This window comes from Phyllobates terribilis, unplaced genomic scaffold, assembly GCF_046119375.1.
Source record: "Phyllobates terribilis strain yellow unplaced genomic scaffold, ASM4611937v1 Scaffold_7__3_contigs__length_470593459, whole genome shotgun sequence".
Classification (NCBI taxonomy): domain Eukaryota; kingdom Metazoa; phylum Chordata; class Amphibia; order Anura; family Dendrobatidae; genus Phyllobates; species Phyllobates terribilis.
The window spans coordinates 124,405,539-124,433,214 of record NW_027362767.1 but is presented as its reverse complement, the minus strand read 5'-3'; positions in this window follow the sequence as shown (position 1 = coordinate 124,433,214).

Sequence of the window (27,676 nt, the reverse complement as noted above, 5' to 3'; positions counted from 1 at the left end):
TCATTTTTTGTGTGGTAACTTGATGTTTTTATTGATATTACATTGGTGTGTGTATGATGCTTTCATTGCTTCTTAATGATTTTTTTTTGTGCAGCAATTAAAGATCTGCATTTCTGGTATTTACTGTATTTATTTTTTTTATATATTTACAGTTTTTAAAGATTGGGTTAATTAATTTTCAATTTTAATAGATCAGACTTTTCTGAATATATTAATGCCAAATATGTGTATTTTTTTTTTTTTTTTTTTACATTTCCTTATTGTTAACTGGTTAAAAGGGGGATAATTTGAACTTCTATATTTTTTTTACATTTTAAAAAACTTTTTCCTTTATTTTGCTTATTAGTCCCCTTAGGGAACATGAACCTGCGATTGACTGATTACCCCAACAATGCTGTATATAGTAAAATTCACTGTGTCATAGAAACTCATCAGTTCCCTGCTATCGGGTCTGGGCCAGATTTCAACACTTAAATGCCACTGTCAGCCTTTGACAGAGACATTTAAGAGGTTAACAGCAGGGGGCGCAGGGGGCACACTGACCACTGCTGTTAAAGGCAAATGTCAGCTAAATATTGTAGCCAGCATCTGCCCTCTGTGGAGCGGGCTCTGTTTCTGAGCCCGCTCCGAAATCCCTGACACACTCCATGATGAATATATCTGTCATGCGGCGTTAAAGGGTTAAAGAGAAGCTGTCACTCACTTTACGCTGCCAGAGCCACGGGGAAAATGAATCAGAGCCTGGCTGAAAGATTGTAGCCAAGTATGTTCTCTGAAATGCTCTGGGAAGGGACTCTAGCCACCCGTGGCCCACTTCACCCTGAGACCAGTCCCACAACTGAAGTGGTGCAGAGAGAAGCCAGCCAGGGTGGCAGCAGGCAAGTCACATATCTCTATATTGTCACCACTTTTCAAACTATGTTTTCTCTGAAATCCCCTCAGTGCTTCAGAGAAAAAAATATAACTGCCTGCAAAATGGTAGACAAGCTATTATTCATGCTGCTCGCTGATTCGGCAGCATTAATTAAATTACAGGTTTTCTTTAAAAAGATCTTTTTTTATACTGTACTTTATTTTCTGTACCTCAAAATTTAATTGGAGACATACTGTTATTTACCTGTCCTGGCTCCAGCGCCAGACCTTGCTTCCTTCTTCTATGGCCGGCTTTCTATGTACTATGTACAGACTTCTGCACAACACAACTGATGATCCCAACCCCATTTATAAGCTACAGAGAGAGCACGTGACCGGAAGTGAGAGCGCGCGTGGGGTGTGAGCATGTGGGCTGTGGTGTGGCTGTGGTGAGCGGCATGCGGCGAGGTCCGACTCGGCTCGCGGCCCTCCGGCGAGGGAGCCAGGCGGAGGTGACCGAGTGGACCGGGTGGACCGGTAGGAGGCGACCGGAGGAACGAGCGCAAGAGAGCGCTGTGATAGCGTGCAGCGCCGGCCGGTGGAGGGCGCCAGGTGGTGGTGACCAGGAGGTGACCAGGAGGACCGGTAAGAGGCGACCGGAGGGGCGAGCGCGCTGTGATAGCGTGCAGCGTCCCTAGAGGAGGTGAGTGAGGGGCAGGAGGCCGCGATAAGCGGCCCTACTGAACCCGAGTGTGTACTGTACTGTACTGTATTGTATTTGTATTGTAATTGTATTATATTTAAGTGCTCCCCCTGGCCTTATTTAAATTAATCCCCTGTCCATACTTGATCGATCTCCCCCCTATCCATATTTAATACAACTCCCCCGGCCATCTTTAGTGATCCCCCAGTCCATATTTAATTGATCACCCCCTGTCCATATTTAAATTGATCCCCTGATCACCCCCCTGTCCATATTTAACTGATCCCCCTGACCACATTTAAATTGACCCCCCGTCCTCATTTAATTGATCCCCCAACCACCCCCGTCCATATTAAATTGATCCCCCCGACCACATTTAACTGATCGACCCCCCCAGCCCATAATCAATTGATCCCCCTTGTCCATATTTAATAGATTCCCCCTGTCCACTTTTACTGATCCCCAGTCCCTATTTATTTGCCTTATCCCCATCCATATTTAATTAACCCCCTGTCCATAATTAATTGATTGATTCCCCAGTCCACAATTAATTATTTCCCCAGTCCATATTTATTGATCCCCAGTCCATAGTTAATTGACACACCGTCCATACTTAATTAATCCACCTGACCTACTTAGCTGATTCCCCCGTCCATACTTGATACTTAATTGATCCCCCGTCCATACTTAACTGATCCCCCGCCGATATCTAATTGATACACTTGCACATCCCTAATTGATCCCTGTCCATACACCTATATATAAATAATTGTGTTTTGGACTTGTATATATATACTGACTGTATCCCCATATTTAGAATGACGTCCATGTTGGCCGGAGCCGTGCAGTGTACATCTTGCGCAATGTATGCATTCCGTGAGCAACCGCTCGAGGATCCATACTGCTGCGAGAGATGTGAGCATATCGTGCACTTGGAAGCCCAAATTTTGGATCTAAGTGCTCAGATAGCGATACTGAGGAGCATCGACAACATGGAACGGAGTTTGCTGCTCACCGAGCAGACACTCAATGGGTCAATACTGGGGGTGGAGCACAGAGGGGAAGTGCAGGCTGAACAGGCAGGGAGCTGGATAACAGTTAGGAGGGATAGAGGGGAGAAGTATAGGAAGGCTGGTTCAGAACCGGCATTATTGGAGCACGACAGATCATCTGACCGCCGGGGGAGTGTATGCTCCAGTAATGAGGGGGAGAAGGGAAGTGTAGGGCAGGCAAGACAGGTCCTGGTAGTGGGTGACTCTATTATTAGGGGGACAGACAGGGCAATCTGTCACAAAGACCGGGATCGCCGAACGGTGTGCTGCCTCCCTGGCGCTCGAGTCCGGCACATCGCGGATCGGGTTGACAGGTTACTGGGTGGGGCTGGCGAAGACCCAGCGGTCATGGTCCACATCGGCACCAATGACAAAGTGAGTGGTAGATGGAGGGTCCTTAAAAATGATTTCAGGGACCTAGGTAGGAAGCTTAGGGCAAGGACCTCCAAGGTAGTTTTCTCAGAAATACTACCAATCCCGCAAGCCACACAGGAGCGCCAACGGGAAGTTAGGGAGGTGAATAAGTGGCTAAAGAGTTGGTGCAAGGCAGAAGGGTTTGGGTTCATGCAGAACTGGGCCGACTTCGCGGTCGGCTACAGGCTCTACCGTAGGGACGGGCTGCACCTCAATGGGGAGGGTGCAGCGGTGCTGGGGAAGAAGATGGCTAATAGGTTGGAGGAGTTTTTAAACTAGAGACGGGGGGGAAACCAAGGAGATAGGTGGGATGTGAGGCAAGCAAGGGGGAAGGGGAGAAGTGAATATAATGAGGGTGGAGAGGGGGGTGGGGATAGTACAGTTAGATCGTTAGAGAAGAATAGGATGCTAAATAACCCCAAAGTTTTATCTTGCATGCTGACCAACGCAAGAAGCCTGACCAATAAGGCGGATGAGCTGCGGGCGCTTATATCGGAGGAGAGGTATGACATCGTAGGTATAACAGAGACTTGGCTAGACGATAGCTACGACTGGGCGGTAAATTTATTAGATTATAGTTTATTTAGAAGGGACCGGAAACAGGAGAAAGGCGGAGGAGTCTGCTTATATGTAAAGTCATGTCTAAAGCCCAGACTAAGGGAAGATATAGGAGAGGGAGAAGAGGGGGTCGAGTCCATGTGGGTAGAGATAGAGGGGGTAAAAAATACTAATAAAATATTACTGGGGGTCTGCTATAAGCCACCAAATATAACAGAGGAGAATGAGAATCTGCTATTAGGACAAATAGACAAAGTAGCAATACATAATGAAGTGATTGTAATGGGGGATTTCAACTACCCGGATATTGACTGGGAAACAGAAACCTGTAGATCTCAGAAAGGAAAAATGTTCTTGACAAATATTAAGGATAATTATCTCTCCCAACTAGTGCAGGAACCAACGAGAGGGAAGGCCGTGTTGGACTTAATATTGACTAATAGGCCTGATAGAATAACTGAGGTACAGATAGGGGGGCACCTAGGTAATAGCGATCATAATATTATCGACTTTAAAATGCCCTTCAGTAGGGTTATCAATAAGGGAACAACAAAAACATTAAACTTTAGGAGGGCGAAGTTTGATCAGCTGATAGAAAACCTTCAACTTATTGACTGGGACAAAGTTCTTAATCAAAGGAATACGAATAGTAAATGGGAAACCTTCAAAAGAATTCTGAATACTCAGTGCGAGAGGTATATACCGTATGGGAATAAAAGGGCCAGAAATAAGAGGAAACCAATATGGTTGAACAAGAACGTAAAAGGGGCGTTAAATAGCAAAAAAGAGGCATTCAAGAGATTAAAACAGGAAAACAGTAAGGAGGCACTAATGTGTTACAAGGAAAAAACGAGAACCTGTAAAAAACAAATAAAAATAGCGAAGGAGGAAACAGAGAAACGTATTGCTAGGGAAAGTAGATCAAATCCCAAACTATTCTTTACGTATATAAATAGTAAAAGGATTAAATCTGATAATATTGGACCGATAAAAAGTGAGGAAGGCAAAATCATAGAGAAAGATGAGGATAAAGCTAATCTATTAAATAATTTTTTTTCGACAACTTTCACAAAGGAAATAGAACTAACAGGAGAAATGAGAAGTGACAAGCTTAATCTTCCACTAAGTATGACAAATCTAACCCAAGTTGAGGTACAGAAACGCCTCAGTAACATTAAAATAAACAAATCACCAGGAACTGATGGCATACACCCACGGGTACTAAGGGAACTAAGTAATGTGATAGACAGACCGTTATATCTTATATTTAAGGACTCTGTTGAGACTGGGTCTGTACCACTTGATTGGCGACAGGCGAATGTAGTGCCAATATTCAAAAAGGGAGCAAAAAGTGACGCCGGAAACTATCGGCCGGTGAGTCTGACGTCCGTTGTGGGCAAAATTTTTGAAAGCTTCATTAAAGAGGCAATTACGGAGCATCTTGATGCTAATAATCTTTTAATCCCGAACCAACATGGATTCATGAGGAATCGCTCCTGCCAAACAAACCTGATTGACTTCTACGAGGAGGTTAGCTCTCGAGTAGATCAGGGGGAACCAGTGGATGTCGTGTATCTCGACTTCTCAAAAGTGTTCGATAGCGTGCCACATAATAGGTTGCTATACAAAATGAGAATGATGGGGCTGGGGGAAAATGTCTGCAAGTGGGTAGCTAACTGGCTAAAGGATAGAAGGCAGAGGGTGGTTATAAATGGAATATACTCAGATTGGGTAAGCGTCACTAGTGGGGTACCACAGGGGTCTGTACTAGGCCCAATGTTATTTAATATCTTTATTAACGACATAGTCAACGGGATAAATAGTAAAATATCAATATTTGCAGATGACACAAAGTTATGTAAAACAATTAATACAAAAGAGGACAGTGCAGACCTACAGAGGGATTTGGATAAGCTGGGTAGGTGGAGCATTAAATGGCAAATGAGGTTTAATGAGGAGAAATGTAAGGTCATACATATGGGAAGGAAAAATGGAAGTCACCAGTACTCACTGAATGGGAAATCATTGGGGAATTCAGAGATGGAGAAGGACTTGGGCATCTTAATTGATAGTAAACTAAATTGGAGTGCCCAAAGTCAGGTCGCTGCTGTAAGGGCAAACAGGGTAATGGGATGTATCAGAAGAGGTATAGCTGCAAAGGATGAGAACATTGTTCTTCCACTGTACAAAGCACTGGTCAGACCACACTTGGAATACTGTGCTCAGTTATGGGCCCCAATATATAGAAAGGATATAAATGAGCTTGAAAAGGTACAAAGGAGGGCAACAAAATTAATAAAGGGAATGGAGGGACTACAATACCCAGAGAGGTTGGCAAAACTAGGACTATTCAGCCTGGAAAAGAGAAGGTTGAGGGGGGACATAATAAATGTGTACAAATATGTTAGGGGACAGTATAGAGATCTTGCCCGGGATTTGTTCAAAAAGGGGGGATATTACGGTAACAAGAGGGCATTCACTAAGACTGGAAGAGAAAAGGTTTCAGCACCAGCATAGGAAGGGGTTCTTTACGGTAAGAGCAGTGAGAATATGGAATTCACTGAGTGAGGAGACGGTAATGTCGGATTCACTACACCAGTTCAAGTGGGGACTGGATGCATTTCTAGATACCAGGCAGATTTCAGCGTATACTTAAAAATAAAATAAAATAGTAGGTTGATACAGGGATTTATTCTGACTGCTGGTTTCAGAGTCGGAAGGGAATTTTTCCTCAGGTGAAGATTGGCCAAATCATTTGGGGTTTTTGCCTTCCTCTGGATCAACTTTAGCAATTACAGAACTAACAGGTCGAACTTGATGGACGCAAGTCTTTATTCGGCTTTACAAACTATGTTAGTCCATGCAGTGTGGGAATTCACTCTTGTAGGCAATGGCAGGGATGCATTAAAGAGGCACAAGCAGGTTTTCAGTTCAAGCTCAGTGTTTTATCAACACTGGTAGCATAATAAAAGAACAGTCTTACATCAGATAAAGCAAAAGTCCAACTTGTTTAAACCATGTAGGTTAGGCCCGGAAGTGCTAGCCCGTTCAGGTCTGATGTTGTCAAAAAACACCACTCGGCTCTGTCCCACCCAAAAAAACACATTGAGGAGTTCTGGCTGTCTATTTATGCTGTCTAAGGTCTGCTGCTGTGTAATCCGGGCATTGCCCTAAAAACCCGGAATAGCAGAGAAGGTCCAGGCCAAGTCTTGACCTTCTCTCTGATCTCTTCTGTGTCAAGCTATAATTCATCAACTCATCTCTGCTAACAAGCTCTGCTGTGTCAAGCTAGAAGTTACAAACTCATCTATGTTATATGCTCTGCTGTGTCAAGCTACAAATTACAAAGAGAATAAATGTTATAAGTTCTGCAGAGTCTGCTACCCTTTTAATAATTATTTTCTTCTATCCTGGTGCTATTATGCATTACAACTTTGCTGCTCCTTTGGTTAACTGCATCACTGCTGCAAGTTAAAAGATTGCATTTACTTATCTGCTATTTTTGTGTGTAAGCGCACTCCAGCTGCTTTTTTTGCTTCTAACCTTGCTGGTCCATCTGTTGTCCAGCATACCCCAATTTCAGAGTCCTTGTTTTTCTATGTGACATCCAGCAAGTCCTCCTCTTGCTGCCACTCTAGCCCCCAGTCTAAGAGGCTTACCCTGACCTATGATTTTTAAAAATTCGCCTTACCAGGTGAGCCAATAACACATACAGAAGTTTCTTCCCATACCCTGAATTCAGTTTAAGACTCGAATTTCCATCAATACACATTCAGTACATTATCACTACATGCTAGTCAGACCTTTGAGAGATCAGCACACAAAGACACATACCATATCTTGCTATATCTGTAATAAACTCCATGTTATTCAAGACCTTTTTACTTTTCACAATCTATCCTTTCTACGTCACACAGAAACATGGCTGACACCCTCTGACACGGTTCCTCTGCTATTATGGTGAATTCACTTCACCCATATTTGTTACCCTGGCAATAAATATGGTGGTGGAGTTGTATTTCTCCTTTCTAACAACTGCACCTTCAACACAATCTAACCTCTACTCTCCCCTATCATCCCTTCTTTTGAAGTCCACTCTGTCTGTATTCACTCTCTCTCCAACCTTCAAGTAGCCATCATGTACCAACCCCTGGGCCCTGATGCCACCTTTATCTACCACTTTTCCACCTGATTTCTACACTTTCTCTCTGCTGATATACCCACTGTCATCATGGGAGATTTCAACTTACATATTGACACCCAGAAGTCAGCAGCCTCCAAACACTTGCCATCTGCTTCATGATTTATTTGTATCAAGTGGTCCTCCACAGCCACCCATAAAGATGGACATACACTAGACCTTATCTTCACACACATCTGTTCATTATATAATTTAATAAACTCACCTCTCACCCTATCTAACCACCATCTATTCACATCTAGCCGCTATACATCTATTCCTGACCTCTTTACGTGACCTACAAGTAAAACACAGTTATCTCCAAGTTCCACCTCTCTACACATTTACACACTCTCTGACTCTTCTCCCACTGTCCATCATATCTTCTCTCCATAACACAGACACCTCTTTTTACAATGCCACACTTGCATCAGCTATTGACTTCCACTTTCAAACACACAACAATCATGCCTATCCTGAAGAAGCCATCCCTTGACCCAACTTTTACATCCAGCTATCACAACATATCGCTACTTTCTCTCACTTTAAAACTCCTAGAACAGCAGGTCCATATTGAACTTTCCTCGCACTCCTAATTTAAAAAGCTATTTGCTAACCTAAAATCTGGCTTCCGTCCTAACCACATACAAACCGTCAAAGCTAGCAGACAGTGTTCAATGGTTCAATGCTCCTTTTCCTAGAACCGACCTCTGTCTCCGACACAGCTGACCACTTCCACCTACTACAGATCCTTTCTTATACTGGTATCAGAGATCTTGCCCTCAACTGGATCTCGTCATGCCTCACTCACTGCACATTTAGCATTTCTCATTCTCATACCGCCTCCAAATCCCACCCTCTCTCTGTTGGTGTTCAACAGGGCTCTTTCTTCTTGGGACCTCTACTCTTCTCCATCTACATTTTTTGGCCTGGGACATCTCAAAGTCCCTTGGCTTCCAGTACTACCTATACCATGATGACACTCAAATCTACCCCTCTGGCCCAGATGCCAACTCTGTACTTTCTAGAATTCCAGAGTGTCTATTAGCCATATTCTCAATTTGTTCCTCTTGCATCCTAAAGCTCAATGTGGATAAAACTGAACTCATCATCTTTGCCCCATTTCACTCAACTTCTCTACCAGATCTATCAATCACAATAAATGACATCACATTTTCTCCTGTATCAAAAGTCAGCTGCCTCAGAGTAACCCTTGACTCTACCCTGTCCTTCAAACCACACATCCAAGCCCTTACCACCTCCTGCCATCTCCAGCTCAAAACTCAAAATTATTTTCAAAATTTGTTCATTCCTCAATCCCTAAACTACTAAAATGTTATCTCCCACCTTGACTACCCAAATATCCTCATCTGTGGCCTCCTAACACTCTTGAACCTCTCCAGTCCTTCCTTAACTCTACCGCTCAATTAATCCACCTCTCCCCATGCTATTCCTCTGCCTCTGCTAATCTATATGTCATTCAGGATACTTACATGATCTTCAGATGCAGAAGAGCATTATAAAACCTTAAAAAAAGAGTTAAAAACCCTGAAAAATTTATTACTTCAGTTTAATACATTCTGAACAATAACTTTTATTGTTTGCTGTTCTCATTAATGCTGCCATTGTATAAGTGGTTACTCCGGGAACAGTTCATTTCATGTATGGTTTATAACTCACCAATATGAGCTGCTCCTTCTACATTAACACATCTGGTGATCTCAAGAAAGCCCATCATTACATTTTACAGATAGGACCGAGTTGATGGATTAGGACAAAGTGAGAAATTAAACTATCATATGTAAATGGAAGAAAAGCTTCTGTTTTATAGGGGGGGGGGGCAGAAAATCTAACATTGAGGAAGCGGTGTGTCTTAGGCATAAAATATATGACTAATCAATCTTCTTATTTAGAGTAATAGTTTATTATTATGTTTTTTTCATTATATCAGTTTATTATATTGATCTAAAATTAGCAATATATTACTTTTTTTAGTAGAAGTAGAGTTTATTATTTTTAGATTTTAGTAGTAGCAGAATAATAAAGGTAGTTTATTATTTTAATAGATAATTATTAATTATATTTCAAGTTATAATAATATATTCAGTTTTGAAAAATAATAGTAATAGAAAATAGCTTCCTAATAATAGTCTAGTGTTTGTTATATGAAACAGGAGTTGTAATAATATATTCTCTTGTATATCAGCAGTGGTGTATCGGCCACATGACGCGAATAGCAAGCACCTTTTGCGTGCGAGAAATCTCTTGGGTTCTATCAGTCAGATGAGTCTCCACAGGACGGTGATCCGAAGTCCATTTATCACACACTAGAAGTTGAAATCATTTGACCCTTTTTATATTTTTCACAAAACATCAAAACATCTAACTTCTGGTTTAGTGAACGGAGCGTGGATGACACAGAGTGCTCACCCCGGGGCCGTGTCTACGCACAATACTTCTATTAACGGTAAATCCACAGCATCTTACAGACAAGAGAGGAGCAAAAGGTCTTGAAGACAGAATCTTACCATAGCACAATATAAAAAGAATGCAAGTTCTTTCCATTTTTGGATTTCATCGTTTTTAAGGTTGAAGGTATACATACGTCCATTGCGTAAAATCTATAAACGAACATGTTGATTCAGAGGAAGGCACAACCCCCAAGAAGCAGATGTGAATAGCTCCATATTAGGTGAAAAAATCCTTCCTGACTGTAATGGACTAAGCAATGGAACCACTGTGCCAAGACCCGAGGAGAGCCTGGAGGGGCATGACTAAGCGCCACACCAAGACTGACCTCGGATGCATGGCAATTGATGGTGTCACGGTCCAAGGAGAGCCCGGAGAGACAAGACCAGGTGCTACATTAGGACTGACCTTGCGTACACTGCAACTGACCCCCAAGGGACAGGTAGCTGTAACGGCCCGGTAGGAGAGTACAGCTGATACAGGCAGCATGGCAGGAACACAGAAACCACAGATGTAGAAGGGTCCGGCTGATACACAGACTGACAAGACTGGTTCAGGTGGATCCAGCAGATACTGTATACAGACTGGCACAGCAAGTGCCAATGGGTCCAGCTAATATGCAGATTGGCACGGCAGCTGCAGGCGGGTCCAGAACATATACTGATGGGCACTGCAGGTGCGGATGGGACCGGCAGATATACAGGCAGGCGGACACAGCTGATGCACAAGCAGGCAAGTGTTGGCGGGCACGGCTGATATACAGGCAGGCGAGTAGAAAGATATAACTGTAACACAGGCAGGCACGGTAGGCATGGATATGCAGGTTAGGAATGCTGAGATATGAGCACTGGGGACCTGAGAACTAGCAAGCGTGTTTGGGAGCAAAGTTGCACAGGAACCTTTATTCAGGTGGAGGTGCCTTAAATAGTATGTGTCTCCCAGCCATTGGCTGGGGACACTTTAGGATGGTGTGAATGAGGTCCCTTAAAGAAGGAGGGAACACATGCACGCCCTAAGCACAGTGCCCGGGGATCTGCGCACCTGGTGTGCACCCCAGACAGCAGGAGATGAGGAAGGAGAAGGAAGAGCGGGGCGGGGGTCGCAGCTGTCAGTTAGTCGGCTTCCCTGCTGGGGGAAGAGGCGGCGTGCAGGGACGCTGGCACTACACTGACTCCATATGTAGGAAGAAAAGTCCAGTCTGCAGAGGAGATAAGGCTTCATTTTTTATTAGTGTTTGGTCCAGTGGATTGACAATTGGGAGTAGGAGGAAAAGATTAGTTCTTTTGGGGTGGACTGGTTCATGCAGTTTGGTTGTAGTTGTGCCTCCTCCCTTTGTCCTTTACTATCCCTCGGTTGATCTAGATGGACAATTGTCTTTTTTCAACTGTATTAACTATATAACTATGTACCCCAGATTGTCCTAACACCTCTTCACTACATCATACTAAAACTAAAAAATAGCTAAAATTACTAAAATATTACAAAAATAAGCAAACTAAAAAATGTAAACAAATTAACGCGTTCAATAAAAAATTACAAGAAGAGGATACAGATAAACAACAGAAAAGAGAATAGATGTTCTCAGAGGAAAGCAAGTCTGAGAAAATCCTGACTTGATATCTTTGTGGTTTTATGTAGGAAGTTGAGTCGTTTTCTTATTTCAGGGACTTATAAGAATCAACGTCTCATTAATTAGCAGCAAGAAAGAAATGAGACTTTCTGTTAATGGCTCGTTATATAGATCAACAGAAAATTCTCCTGCACATCGATGGCCATTCATCTGAACACACACTGAGTGGGGCTCAAGCGCTGCCTATAATATAAAATACACATTTTGGAATTTTGCACAAAGTGATAACACATTTAATGAGAGAAGAGGAAGGTTGTCAACAAGGAACACATGCAGAGGCAATTCCAAATGACATACCCTCCATAGATGGCACCTTACGTAGTGTCACACTGGGATTAGGCAAGTGCATGAATATCAATAATATACAATGTTAATGTTAGTGGATTGATTTATTATGAGACAATAAATCAACGTAGCCATAGGACAACTCAGTTCTCTGCTGATTGTTTGATAGCCCGTCAGCAGTGTGCACGGAGCCAATGACAGAATACAGGCTGGTGAGAGGGTAATATAGCTCATAAACCTTATAGAAAATTTAGGGTTTTACTAGATATAAGCAGATCGATCTGTGGACCATCGAGTTTGATGCAAATTTGAACATTTTAAAATTCAATTCACGGACTGCAAAAAAAAAAAAGAAGACACTTGCCGGGCACCATTTCCCACACTGCTGAAGCTTTGGAGAGCATGTCTTTTGCTGTTGCTGCTCGGTCTTTCCCATAACGCCCTGCAGCTATGACATCCAGCGAATATCATACCTACCTTGTACAGTGGTGGTCAGTACCGGGGCCATCACAGACCAGCAGAGCAGTTTGTACAGCAGAGTCATTTTCTATCTCCAGAGTCACTGGGTAAGTCTCTCTCTCCTGTAGAGTATAAGCTCGTATGGTCAGCAGAGTCCTTTCTCTTCTATAGAGTGTAAGCTCTTACAGTCAGCGGTATCCTCCCTCTCCTGTAGAGTGTAAGCTCTTATGGTCAGCAGGCTCCTCTCTCTCTCTCTCTCTCTCTCTCTCCTGTAGAGTGTAAGCTCTTATGGTCAGTGGGGTCCTCTCTCTCCTGTAGAGTGTAAGCTCTTATGGTCAGTGGGGTCCTCTCTCTCCTGTAGAGTGTAAGCTCTTATGGTCTGTAGGGTCCTCTCTCTCTCTCTCCTGTAGAGTGTAAGCTCTTATGGTCAGCGGGGTCCTCTCTCTCTCTCTCCTGTAGAGTGTAAGCTCTTATGGTCAGTGGGGTCATCTCTCTCCTGTAGAGTGTAAGCTCTTATGATCAGCAGAGTTCTCTCTCTTCTGTAGAGTGTAAGCTCTTATAGTCAGCGGTGTCCTCTCTCTCCTGTAGAGTGTAAGTTCTTATGGTCAGTGGGGTCCTCTCTCTCCTGTAGAGTGTAAGCTCTTATGGTCAGCAGAGTTCTCTCTCTTCTGTAGAGTGTAAGCTCTTATAGTCAGCAGTGTCCTCTCTCTCCTGTAGAGTGTAAGCTCTTATGGTCAGCAGGGTCCTCTTTCTCTCCTGTAGAGTGTAAGCTCTTATAGTCAGCGGTGTCCTCTCTCTCCTGTAGAGTGTAAGCTCTTATGGTCAGCAGAGTCCTCTCTCTTCTGTAGAGTGTAAGCTCTTACAGTTAGCGGTGTCCTCTCTCTCCTGTAGAGTGTAAGCTCTTGGAGTCAGCGGTGTCCTCTCTCTCCTGTAGAGTGTAAGCTCTTATGATCCGCAGTGTCCTTTCTGTTCTGTAGAGTGTAAGCTTTTATGGTCAGCAGAGTCCTCTCTCTTCTGTAGAGTGTAAGCTCTTATAGTTGTCGGGGTTTTCTCTCTCTGCTATAGTGTGTAAGCTTTTATGGTCAGCAGGGTCCTCTCTCTCCTGTAGAGTGTAAGCTCTTGGAGTCAGCGGTGTCCTCTCTCTCCTGTAGAGTGTAAGCTCTTATGATCAACAGTGTCCTTTCTCTTCTGTAGAGTGTAAGCTTTTATGGTCAGCAGAGTCCTCTCTCTTCTGTAGAGTGTAAGCTCTTATAGTTGTTGGGGTTTTCTCTCTCTGCTATAGTGTGTAAGCCTTTATGGTCATCAGAGTCCTCTCTCTCCTATAGAGTGTAAGCTCTTATCGTTGGTGGGGTTTTCTCTCTCCTGTAGAGTGTAAGCTCTTATGGTCAGCGGGGTCCTCTCTCTCCTGTAGAGTGTAAGCTCTTATGGTCAGTATGGTCTTTTCTCTCTCTGTCTCCTGTAGAGTGTAAGCTCTTATCGTTGGTGGGGTTTTCTCTCTCCTGTAGAGTGTAAGCTCTTATTGTCAGCGGGGTCCTCTCTCTCCTGTAGAGTGTAAGCTCTTATGGTCAGTATGGTCTTTTCTCTCTCTGTCTCCTGTAGAGTGTAAGCTCTTATCATTGGCGGGGTTTTCTCTCTCCTGTAGAGTGTAATCTTTTATGGTCAGCAGAGTCCTCTCTCTTCTGTAGAGTGTAAGCTCTTACAGTCAGCGGTGTCCTCTCTCTCATGTAGAATGTAAGCTCTTATAGTCAGCGGTGTCCTCTCTCTCCTGTAGAGTGTAAGCTCTTATGGTCAGCAGGGTCATCTCTCTCCTGTAGAGTGTAAGCTCTTATAGTCAGCGGTGTCCTCTCTCTCCTGTAGAGTGTAAGTTCTTATGGTCAGCAGAGTCCTCTCTCTCCTGTAGAGTGTAAGCTCTTATGGTCAGTGGTGTCCTCTCTGTCCTGTAAAGTGTAAGCTCTTATAGTCAGTGGTGTCCTCTCTCTCCTACAGAGTGTAAGTTCTTATGGTCAGCAGTGTCCTTTCTCTTCTGTAGAGTGTAAGCTCTTATGGCCAGCAGGGTCCTATCTCTCTCCTGTAGAGTGTAAGCATTAATGGTCAGCAGAGTCCTCTCTCTTCTGTAGAGTGTTAGCTCTTATGGTCAGCGGGGTTTTCTCTCTCTGCTATAGTGTGCAAGCTTTTATGGTCATTAGAGTCCACTCTCTCCTGTAGAGTGTAAGCTCTTATGGTCAGCAGGGTCCTCTCTCTCCTGTAGAGTGTAAGCTCTTATGGTCAGCGGGGTCCTCTCTCTCCTGTAGAGTGTAAGATCTTAAGGTCAGTATGGTCTTTTCTCGCTCTTTCTCCTGTAGAGGGTAAGCTCTTATGGTCAGCAGGGTTTTCTCTCTTGTAGACCGTAAGCTCTTATGGTAAGCGGGGTCCTCGCTCACTGAAATGGATTGTGGCGGGTCTCTGTGCAGAAATACATGCGCTGCCTTTGCTTGCATGCTGAAGTCTGGTTCCAGCTACAGAAGAAGATACCACAAGTCGTTGGAGAAGTATAAGATGAGTAGAATCATTGTTTTATCCGCTCAAGAACAGCAGCAGAACTGGGAACAAATATGCCATGATGAGCCCAGTGTGACAGGCATATAAACAAGGATGGGGGACATATATACCAGGATAGAAGACATATATACCTGGTTGGGCCCAAAATGGGGGCCATTTATACCAGAATGGGAGTCATATATGCCAAGATGGGCCCAGTATAGGGGACATATATACGGGATTGGGGACAAATATGCCAGGATTCTCTCAGGAGCCCATCGGACTCTAGTTACGCCACTGAGTGTATACAGAATGTACCAGGAAGGGGCCCAGGATGGGGACATATATACAGGATGGGACATATATATCTGTAAGGGGCCCAGGATAGGGGACAATACTACATATTGGGTGTGAGCCAACATTTATGTCTTTATACAATTTAGAATGCTAGAAGGGCCCATACATCTGACCAACATACACTGGGGCCCATAAATCTAACCAAATTTTGCAGCAGGGCACATCAGACTCTAGTTACACCACTGGGTGTACACAGAATGTACTGTATTATTAGACGTATTAATTCTGCTGCGTCGCCCTGTGAGTATCACTGCTACATTTTGGGCATTGAATCATGTTAGTAAGTGGACATGCTGAGATTAGTGTTACACGTGGTTACGAGGCGCTGCGCTCCGTCCACCCGAGCCAAGACAGGACAGCCAATTAGAAGCAAACTGACTCTCCTTTCATTATGTTGCTCTAACTAGATGATCATGGGGTGATTTGTGCCTACCCCTCAATTACAATTAAACTGTCCCTATGCTACATACCGGGACAGGAGTCCCTGATGCGTGTTTTGCAGGTGTTGACGGCTTTTTCTAAGAGTACTTATTAAATATCTTGCGCTTTATAATAATTTAATCTGCGCTGAATTGTATAACCCAGTTAATTGAATTGTTGGATAATATCAACAACTTATATACAAGACTGGCTTCAATCTAGCCCCACTAATAGCCAACTATTATTTCTAAGGGATCTTGGCTATAGCCCTAAGAAGCAAGTACAATAATTATTTTGTGCTAACTACAACAGGGACCAATAGATCACCATTGTGTGGTAACAGAATAAATGTATATGGTACACAGCGGTAATCTAGTATAATCAGCCTATGCTGAATATACCGTGATTTATCCTAATAATTTAAATGGTAGTAGGATATATTTTAATATTTATTCATAAAAGCTATATTTTATAATCTGCTCACATACTATTCCTCTCCTCATCTCCTGAAGGGTGCAAGCTCTTATGATCAAACGGGTTTTCTCTCTCCTGTAGAGTGTAAGAACTTATGATCATCAGAGTCCTCTCCCTCTTATAGAGTGTAAGCTATTATGGTCAGCGGGGTCCTACCTCTCTCCTTTAGAGTGTAAGATTTTATGACCAGTGGAGTCATCTGTATCTCCTGTAGGGTGTAAGCTCTTATGGTCATTGGGGTCCTCTCTCTCTCTTGTGTAATGTGTAAGATCTTATGGTCAGCAGAATGCTTGCTCTCCTGTTGAGTGTAAGATCTATGGTCAGCAGGGTCCTCTCTCTCTCCTGTAGATTGTAAGCTCTTATGGTCAGCTGGCCTCTCTCTCTCCTGTGTAGAGTGTAAGCTCTTAAGGTCAACGGGAACCTTTCTCTCTTTTGTGTAGAGCGTAAGCTCTTATGGTCAATGGGGTCCTTTCTCTGTCTCATGTAGAGTGTAAGCTCTTGTGAGCAGCAGGGTCCTCTCTGCTGTAGAGTGTAAGTTCTTATGGCCAGCGGGTTCCTCTCTCTCCTGTAGAGTGTAAGCTCTTCTGGTCAGTGTGGTCATCTCTCTCCTGTAGAGTGTAAGCTCTTATGGTCAGCAGGGTCCTCTCTCCTCCTTTCTCCTGTAGAGTGTAAGCTTTTATGGTCAGCAGGGTCCTCTCTCTTCTGTAGAGTGTAAGCTCTTATGATCAGTGTAGTCCTCTCTCTCTCTTATAGAGTTTAAGCGCTTATGATCAGTGGGGTCCTCTCTCTCTCTCTCCTGTAGAGTGTAAGCTCTTATGATTCTCAGGGTCCTCTCGTTTCTGTAGAGTGTAAGCTCTTGTGGTCAACAGGGTCCTCTCTCTCTTCAGTAGAGTGTAAGCTCTTATGATCAGTGCGTATCTTTCTCTTCTGTAGAGTGTAAACTCTTATGGAGAGTCGTCTCTCTCCTGTAGAGTGTAAGCTCTCATAGTCAGCGAGGTTCTCTTTCTCTCCTCTCCCCATGTGTATTTTCTGAGGAAGTAAACGCTTCCCCGTATTGAAATTTGACCAAATTTATTTGCCACCAATCAAATGTTTTGTGAAAAATTCAGCGAAAATTCAAATTTCAAAAGATCGGCTCACCTCTTGTTTTTACCGTTGCATCTCTTGCAGCAAAAGGTAGACGGCAGTAGAGTTCTATCCCAATTCTCTTCTCATGTTAGAAGTGTTAGGTTGGATGGTTCTCTTTACAAAACCTTTAACTGAGAGCTGCTATAAAGCTGACAATGACCTTGACAGACAAGTAAATGACAATGCAGAGATTCTTCTTTTATTGAACCGAGTCAAAGATGAGAGTTGATAGAAAAATCTACGGAAGCATTTCCTGCACTAAACTGCAGGTGATAACTGACTGATATTGGGTGGAGCATCCATCCATCCATCCACCCATCCATCCATCTCTCCTTGTGTTATGAACTCTGTTCTACTTTACCCTATCTCATTGGGATACAAAGAGTCCATATCGCAAAAGCTAATTTACTTTCATAGATTTTTTTACGTTGAATTAGACTATTATAAGCTTTTACTAAAAAATCTCATAATGTCTCTGTACAATCCCAATACAGATCTATGAAGGTGGATCAGAGTCATCTACAGAGAGACTTATACTATAAATGTGAACACGAGAGTTGAACAATGGGAAGTGTCCCATGTGTTGCCTTTTGTGCAGACATATAATGGATAACATAATGTCAGCCTAATTGAATAATATTGTGTATGATCCATTCGTCTTATTATTTCTATTCTTCCTTTTATATACAATGTATTTGCACATCCATTACTGACCTCAGCGGCAGTGCAAGTTAGACAGTGAGAGACACCAAGCTCAATGATTAGCTACAGCGGTGATGTGCGTTGTCAACAGGATGTTACTGTTGAACCTTAAACACCGCAATTCAAACAGCGGCATAGAGCTGACGCTGTATCTGGGGATGGTGATTTACAGCTCTAATTGTCGTTTTAGGGATTTTATGGTTTGTTGAAAAATTCTGCAACTTCACAAAGGACATATCATTGTTTCAGGACTAGTTCTACACTTATATAACTTATTTCAAGAGGAAAACAAAGTCAGAAGTTTTTCTGATATTTCTGATCCTGATCTGTTTTGTTGTATAGTGTGACAAAGTCACTGGCAGAGTGTGAGAGGAAAGATATATTTCACTGAGGCTATTAGCCTCTGTGATGTGAAACGTGGAAGTTGCACCTGCATATTAGGTGCAGAGAGGTTTAATGAGCCAGGTTTGCAAGGGCATGTTTTTACATGGATGGCTAAGTGCAGGGTGGGAAGTCATCCACCATATCTCCACTCCAGGGAGTGGCCTGGGTGTTAAGTAGCCAGCCTTTACACTCAGGTGTCTTCAGTGTCTGGAGAAACCTACTACATAGAGGAGCTGGCATGTGCTGTGCTGAACTGTGTGTGCCTAGCTGAGTGGCCGGACGTCGGACGTGATACGGACTGTGCTGCATCTTTGTATTTTGTTTTGCTGTTATGCCAAATGGGCCGTGTATACTTTATGGACTGCAGGTTGATTTATGACATTTAATAAATCAACCCAAAATTTAAAGAGACAGTGTTCCTTATCTACCTCCGCATAAAGCAGAGTAAGTCGCTTTACCACAGTAGCATAAAGGAAGGCTGGGATTTATTCTGAAATTGTTATTCAGCAGTGTGAGAACATTCCTTTGCTTTCTGACATTCACACGTGCTTGTTCATGCACATGAACATTGTCCCCAAGCTGGAAAACCTCACATGCTCATTTTCACAGTTTATTTAGACATGTCCTCATGGAGAGGCATAGCCACCAAAATGCTTGCTCACATACAGATGCATCCATTACTCATGTGCTCAACCATATAAGGGACAAAATCATTCATATGAAAGAGTTCATAAAGGAAGCATTGCCTGTTGTATCAAACCTTATTTTTATATCATTTAACTTTTACAGTGCATTGCACACTTGTAATAGTGGTAAATGGTGACCCAAGTGGTTTTTGAGCAAAGTGGAGTTAAAAAATGTGAGTTAATGGTAGTTAATGGTGGTTAAAAGCAAATGTTGAAAGAAGGGCTTCAACACTTGTAAGTTCTTTATTTTTGTATGTTTTAACATTCTATTTTGTTTGATTGGACAATTGATGGCAGGAATGGAGGTTTTCTTCAGAGCATAGTTGGCCATATGTATACACAATTGGAGAAGAAATTCCGATGTTAATACCGCTTTGGCAGATATGAGTATGTTGCCCACCTGGAAGCATGTATTAAAGATCTGAAAGAACACAATCTAGCACTGAGGGTGATTGACAATCTTGAGAGGAGCATGCTTCTCACCAAGCAAGTAATTTAGTGGTTTAGACATGGAGGATGGAGAAGTGAGTCAGGATGAGTAGGCAAGTGGCTCGGTTAATATAATAAGGAGGAGGGGCAAAAAGGTCTTCTCCACATCTACAGTGGCATGTAAAAATTTGGGTACCTCTGGTCAAAATGACTGTTATTGTGAACAGTTAAGCAAGTTGAAGGTAAAATGATCTCTAAAAGGCCTAAAGTTAAAGATGACATATTTCTTTTGCATTTTAGGCAAAAAAATATATATATTTTCATCTTTTAAATTTTAAAAATTACACAAAGGAAAATGGACGGATGCAAAAGTTTTGGCACCTTGCATGGTTAATACCTAGTAGCACCCTCTTTTGAAAACTATCACAGCTTGAAAACGGTTTTTGTAGCCAGATAAAAGTCTTTCAGTTCTTGTTTGAGTCATTTTCATCCATTCTTCCTCCAGCTCTGTGAGATTCCTGGGTCGTCTTGCATGCACTGCTAACTTGAGATTTAGCCACACATTTTCAATAATGTTCAGATCAGGGGACCGTGAGGGCCATTGTAAAACCTTTAGCTTACGCCTTTTGAGGTAGTCTATTGTGGATTGTGACGTCTGTTTAGGATCATTATCCATTTGTAGAAGCCATCCTTTTTTCAACTTCAGCTTTTTTACAGATGGTGTTATGTTTGCATCAAGAATTTGTTGAAATTTCATTGCATCCATTCTTCCCTCTACCCGTGAAATGTTCCCCGTGCCATTGACTGCAACAAAACCTCAAAGCATGATTGATCCACCCCCATGCTTAATGGTTAGTGAGATGTTCTTTTCCTGAAATTCTGTGCCCTTTTTTTCCACATACACCTTTGATCAATGTGGCCAAAGAGTTCTATTTTAACCTCAGCGTTCTACAGAACTTGTTTCCAAAATGTATCAGGCTTGTTTAGATGTTCTTTTGCATACTTCTGATGCTGAATTTTATGGTGATTATGCAGGAGAGGTTTTCTTATGATGGCTCTTCCATGAAGGACATATTTGTGCAGGTGTCTCTGAACAGTAGAACAATGTTCCACAAGTCCAGAGTCTGCTAAATCTTTCTGAAGGATTTTTGCAATCAAGCGAGGGTTCTGATTTGCCTTTCTAGCAATCCTACAAGCAGCTCTCACTGAAATTTTGCTTGGTCTTCCAGACTTTATCTTGGCCTCCGCTGTTCCTGTTAACTGCTATTTCTTACTTACATTTTGAACTGAGGAAAATGCAACTTGAAAACTCTTTGCTATCTTTTTATAGCCTTCTCTTGCTTTGTGGGCCTCCACCATTTTCATTTGCAAAGTGCTAGGTAGCTGCTTAGAAGAACCCATGGCTGCTGCTTTTGGGTTAGAGGAGGCTCGGTTTTTATAGCGCTGAGAAATTTGCATCACCTGGCCTTTCCTAATGATGATAGTGAACAAGCCATAACCCCAACAGGCTAATTAAGGTCTGAAACCTTGGTCAAAGTTATCTGAGCACACAAATCTCCAAGGGTGACCAAATTTTTGCATCTGCCCATTTTCCTTTTTGTAATTTTTACAATTGAAAAAATTACAATATATATATTTTTTTGCCTAATATACAAAGTAAATGTGTCATCTTTAACTTTAGGCCTTTTAGACCTCATTTCATCTTCAACTTGCTCAACTATTCACAATAACTTTAATTGACCAGAGGAGCCCAAACTTCCACATGTCATGTATACTGTGGCCCATTGTAACACTTTGCTTTTTGAACATATAACTACTTCCCAATAATTTATTGCTACATACTTTCTGCCAAAGGGTAAATAATTTGGGTTGAAAAATGTTTCAAAGTTTATTTATAGATTGAACTCGATTGACTGAAGTCTACTTTCAACCATTAACAACTATGAAACTTAAAAAAAACTATAAGCATAGTGTTTTACAAAATGTATAGTAAATTAAAAGCATATAATAAAAAAACCCACTATTGTTTAGAATGTGGGGTCGCCTCAAGTCACAGCAAACTGATGTTACCTCTGGCAGCGACATCATCAGTTTGAGTCAGTGTCCTGCAAATATTGGCCTGTTATATAACAAAAAAATAATAGGAAACATTTTTGGACATATTTTTAATAATTCCCTCACCTACGCCTGAAAATTCTGTTATTCTGCTGTGATATTAAACAAACTATTGGTTACTACCGGATTACTAGCCGTTTCTATGGTGAATTTGCTGTGACATTATTAAGACTGTCTTGTGATAAAGAGCATGAATGAGATGGGATACAGTCCTTTGAGACACATCTTTTCAGGGCATCTAGAAGCTTTGCAAATTTGTGACTCTCACCAAATCAATACGATGTGAATTTTTTTTTTTTTGTAAAAATTAACCAAACTTGGCGAATTACAGTTTGAACTGACATAAAATTCTGTTGGAGATCAGTATAATATATATAATATACTGCAGATAAAGAGGAGAGTTGAAACGTCTTCTACTGACCTCAGTAAGTGATTTGCTCCAAAATTACAAGTGCTCACATTTGCTCTGTTTTCCATGGGAACGGCAATGAAACTCCTTTGTAATATTCTCATAGGTGCTTGAGTGTGGATTTTTCTCAATGTACAGTCTGGAATCATTTAGGGATCTTTCATCTAATATTACCATTTGTAACTTCCAAAACAGCTTTCAGAAATATGTTTGATATTAGATTATTTTCCACCATTCTTCCATTCTCCTTGACATGTAACAGCTAAACAATATGTCTTAACCCTACAGTGACTTTAGAGATTATTCTGATATAGTATTGTATATTTCATTTCCTTATAACCATACCACAGCTTTAATCTATGTATAATGTGAAAGGAAACCGGTCAGATGCCCTAGCGTCCCTAAACTGCTACAATGTACACTGCTCAAAAAAATAAAGGGAACACTTAAACAACAGAATATAACTCCAAGTAAATCAAACTTCTGTGAAATCAAAGTGTCCACTTAGGAAGCAACACTGATTGTCAATCAATTTCACATGCTGTTGTGCAAATGGAATAGACAATAGATGGAAATTATTGGTAATTATCAAGACACACTCAATAAAGGAGTGGTTCTTCAGGTGGGGACCACAGACCACATCTCAGTACCAATGCTTTCTGGCTAATGTTTTGGTCACTTTTGAATGTTGGTTGTGCTTTCACACTCGTGGTAGCATGAGACGGATTCTAAAACCACAGAAGTTGCTCAGGTAGTGCAGCTCATCCAGGATGGCACATCAATGCGAGCTGTGGCAAGAAGGTTTGCTGTGGCTGTCAGCGTAGTGTCCAGAGGCTGGAGGCGCTACCAGGAGACAGGCCAGTAAACCAGGAGATGTGGAGGGGGCCGTCGGAGGGCAACAACCCAGCAGCAGGACTGCTACCTCCACCTTTGTGCAAGGAGGAACAGGAGGAGCACTTCCAGAGTCCTGCAAAATGACCTCCAGCAGGTCACAAATGTGCATGTGCCTGCACAAATGGTTAGAAACTGACTCCATGAGGGTGGTATGAGGGCCCGACGATTGGCAAAGTCACCACTGGCGCCCTGTGCTCTTCACAGATGAAAGCAGGTTCACACTGAGCACATGTGACAGATTTGACAGAGTCTGGAGATGCCGTGGGAGCGATCTGCTGCCTGCAACATCCTTTAGCATGACCGGTTTGGCAGTGGGTCAGTAATGGTGTGGGGTGGCATTTCTTTGGAGGGCCGCAAAGCCCTCCATGTGCTCACCAGAGGTAGCCTGACTGCCATTAGGTACCCAGATGAGATCCTAAGACCCCTTGTGAGACCATATGCTGGTGCGGTTGGCCCTGGGTTCCTCCTAATGCAGGATAATGCCAGATCTCATGTGGCTGGAGTGTGTCAGCAGTTCCTGCAAGATGAAGGCATTGAAGCTATGGACTAGCCTGCTCGTTCCTCAGACCTGAATCCAATTGAGCACATCTGGGACATCATGTCTCGCTCCATCCACCAATGTCACATTGCACCACAGACTGTCCAGGAGTTGGTGGATGCTTTAGTCCAGGTCTGGGAGGAGTTCCCATAGGAGACTATCCGCTTCCTCATTAGGAGCATGCCCAGGCATTGTAGGGAGGTCATAGAGGCACGTGGAGGCCACATACAATACTACAGCCTCATCAGGAGCATGCCCAGGCATTGTAGGGAGGTCATAGAGGCACGTGGAGGCCACACACAATACTGAGCCTCATTTTGACTTGTTTTAAGGACATTACATCAAAGTTGGATCAGCCTGTAGTGTGTTTTTCCACTTTAATTTTGGGGGTGACTCCAAATCCAGGCCCCCATTGGTTAATAAATTTGATTTCCATTGATGATTTTTGTGTGATTTTGTTGTCAGCACATTCATCTTTGTACAGAACAAAGTATTCAATGAGAATATTTCATTCATTAAGATCTAGGATGTGTTATTTGAGTATTCCCTTTATTTTTTTGAGCAGTGTATGTTTAGCAACCTTTCCTTGAATTCTAATAAGCCCAATTATGTGGCTTATCAATTACTGAATTAATCTAAAATTACCTTTGAAGTCACGATTATGCTATGTAAACTAGTGTGTAACTAGTCAGGGAAGACAAAAAAGGGGGTGGGGTGGAAAAGCGCAGTGCTTGTGTGAACCTGTATGGAAGTAGAATATACGTGCAGATACAGTGGTCTGCTCACCTGAGTGGGTTGTGCAGACCGCACAACCCAGGTTAAACAGCTACTGGCGTTGATAGCGCTGCCACGATGACTTCAGTGTCTCCTCTGGATTAGCAGATGGAGCTTCCAATCATGTGATTCCGGGTGGGGTCACATGGGTGATGACATCATCGCAGGTCCTACAGGTCCTGCAGCTGAAATTGTATCCAGTTCTCTGCCGCCTCCAGCCACAACTCCCAAGGGAAAAGTGAACAGTGTGCAAATTGAAGTGGTCAGTGGGGCGCTAGAAACTGGATAAGGCACTGGAAAAGGATAAAACAAACCTCTTTATTGAAGTTCTAATGCCCACAACGTGTTTCTGCAGCGGTCTGCTGCCTTCATCAGGTGGAGTTATGGAAAAATGGCAGAAACAGGCACTTTTATACATAAAGCAAAGGAACTCAATGGGAGGTGCCAAGGGAGAATTTGGTACTTAACCCCTTAATCACCATTAAAAAAGACAATTATAATTTAATAACAAAGGGGACTTAAAAAAGCATTACGGGTCAATAACTACACATTATAAACTTACTATGAAGGTGCAAGATGCAGACATTAACGGCAATGCTTTAAAAATACATACATATAAAAATGCATATATAAATGAGGGTAAATAAGCATATTACATAAAAATTGGTGAGGCATATTCTGAGTATACCCCTCAACCAGTTTTTATCCCCCAAAAATATATAAATATTAATAATTCATCTGCACACATTATCAATCGCTAAATTCAAACCTTCCGGATATAATGTACCCAATTTAAAAATCCCCAAATTCTCTCTCTTCATAAGATAATTAAGCTGATTTGTTACATTATCAGGTACTTGTTCTAAAATCGTGAGTTTCAAGCTAATGGGATCTCTCTGGTGGGCAGTCAGAAAGTGCTTAGAAACACTATGCTGCACATACCCATTCTTAATATTAGAGCGATGTTTATTAAGGCGGGCCTGCATTCTTTGTATAGTTCGGCCCACGTATTGCAAACCACATCCACACTGCAACAAGTAAAAATCAGCCCAGGATTTCTTTGAAATTTTGGATAATAACCCATGGGGTCTTAAGTTTACTGTATCTGACGCGCCCCCTGGGCCATATTCTTTAGTGGGAATATCCGGAGCCGGATCAGATGGGGGTTGTAGTCTTCCGAGTGGCTGTGACCCGGTCCGTGCCCAGGGTGTCAAACTCAGTTGTATGTGGCAGTCCTACAGATGTTATAAGTTCTTTATTGTCGACTACGCCACCCGTTGTGTTGCGGTCACTATGGCCGCCGCTGCAGCAGGGTCCGCTGAGGCTGATGGTGTAGGTGCAGCTTTTGGTGGTATAACCCCCAACGGGTGGGGTATAGCCTCAGGGGGTCAGGTGCAGCGGATGGGGGTTGTGGTGGTGCAGCATAGATGTAAATGAAGACAGAGTCGGGTTGTGCAGTTTAGGGTATTTACTCACTGCTGATGTTCCGGTCACTCCAGCTTCAAGTGACCTCCCGAGCCGTGCTGCGTCCACCAGGTCCTGGATCCAGCCAACCCCCAAGCGAGTCCGGAGCGTGACCCTGAGCTCTCCTTCTGTCCTTTCTCTGGCCGTCCCCACTAGTGATCCACCCAGGTCCAGCTCCCTCGGGCCTTCTGTTGGGTGACCCTTGGCCTTGGGTTCCCTGACCCTCCACGTGGTATGCCTTCGTGGTGGATGTGGTGGGTGGCCGTGGCAGACGCTGCCCACGGCCTCCGGTCTCTGGCTGGGGTGTGTTTTTGCCCCCACCAGCTTGGGTTCCGGTACCCTGATGCCGGCTCTTCACCCTTTGTTTTAATTTGGGATCTTAGAGTCCTTTCTTCTGCTTCCCCCTCTGGGTCTCTCTTTCTCTCTCCTCTCTCTCTCTGGATCTGCTCTGCTCCTCTTCCTGTGACTCCTCTGCAAAGGCTGACAGACTGACCGCTCTGCAAAGACTGACCCTGTTCTTTGATGGTGCCCACCTTATATACACCCTCTATGTGTGAGCTCAGGTGACCAGCACCCAATGAGCTCCTATCTTTACCCAGGCTGCTCCCCCTATCTGCCCCTACACTACTTGGGATGTACCACCCCCCTCCCACTCCAGCCAGGAACAGACTCGGTCGTACCTGCACATTTCTAAGTGGGAGTACCGTCGGTCTGCTCCTCGGAAATGGGATGTGTGTAGTGCATGCAGCCTACCGAGCTCAGGTCCACACTCCATCCTTACCCGGGAGTGGAATATCACACCTCTGGATTGAGGTGCAATACCCCTGTAGCAGCCGAATCCTCAGGGTGCTACATATCCATGTCAAGTGACTCCATACAGTTTCTTGACTTAGTTTTGAAATTGGATGATTTGGGGAGGGTTCTCACATCCACCCATTTCAAAACCGTGGATGTGAATAGCTACCTCAGATTTGACAGTGGTCATCTTCCAAGGTGGATTAAGAACATTCCGTATGGCCAGTATTGGCGTATACGGAAAAATTGTACGCAGGATGAAGATTTTGAAAAGGAGGCTGATGTCCTTGAAAAAAGATTCTTGAGGAAGGGGTATCCTAAGAAATTGATTAGGGATGCACATAAAAGATTAAGCCGCTCAGTCAGGAATCATGTCTGGCTCGATTTTCTGGCCCTAACTGTGAGCATACGAATAAAGGATATAAAGATTGGAGTTTAGTGACTACTTTCAATAAATCTAGAGTGTACATACAGGAACTATTAAGTCGTTATTGGTGCGTCCTGTTGGGGGATCCGCTTTTGTCCAAACATTTGCCATGTAAACCCAGGATTGTTTATAGGAAGAATCGGAATTTACGGTCCTTCATATCGCCCAGTAACACGACATTGAAATCTGCAGCTTCAGTACGAAGATATGGGAGGCAAAGGCAAGAAGGAGTAGGTTGTTTTGTTTGCAGATCTCCTGGCTGTTTATGCTGTAGCACCATTAATCATGGGGCAGTATCCTTCTGCTTGCAAACCACTGGTGAACAATTCCCCATCACCTGTAAAGTAGACTGTCATTCTGACTATGTGGTCTACTTGTTGCAGTGTGGATGTGGTTTGCAATACGTGGGCCGAACTATGCAAAGAATGCAGGCCCGCCTTAATAAACATCGCTCTAATATTAAGAATGGGTATGTGCAGCATAGTGTTTCTAAGCACTTTCTGACTGCCCACCAGAGAGATCCCATTAGCTTGAAACTCACGATTTTAGAACAAGTCCCTG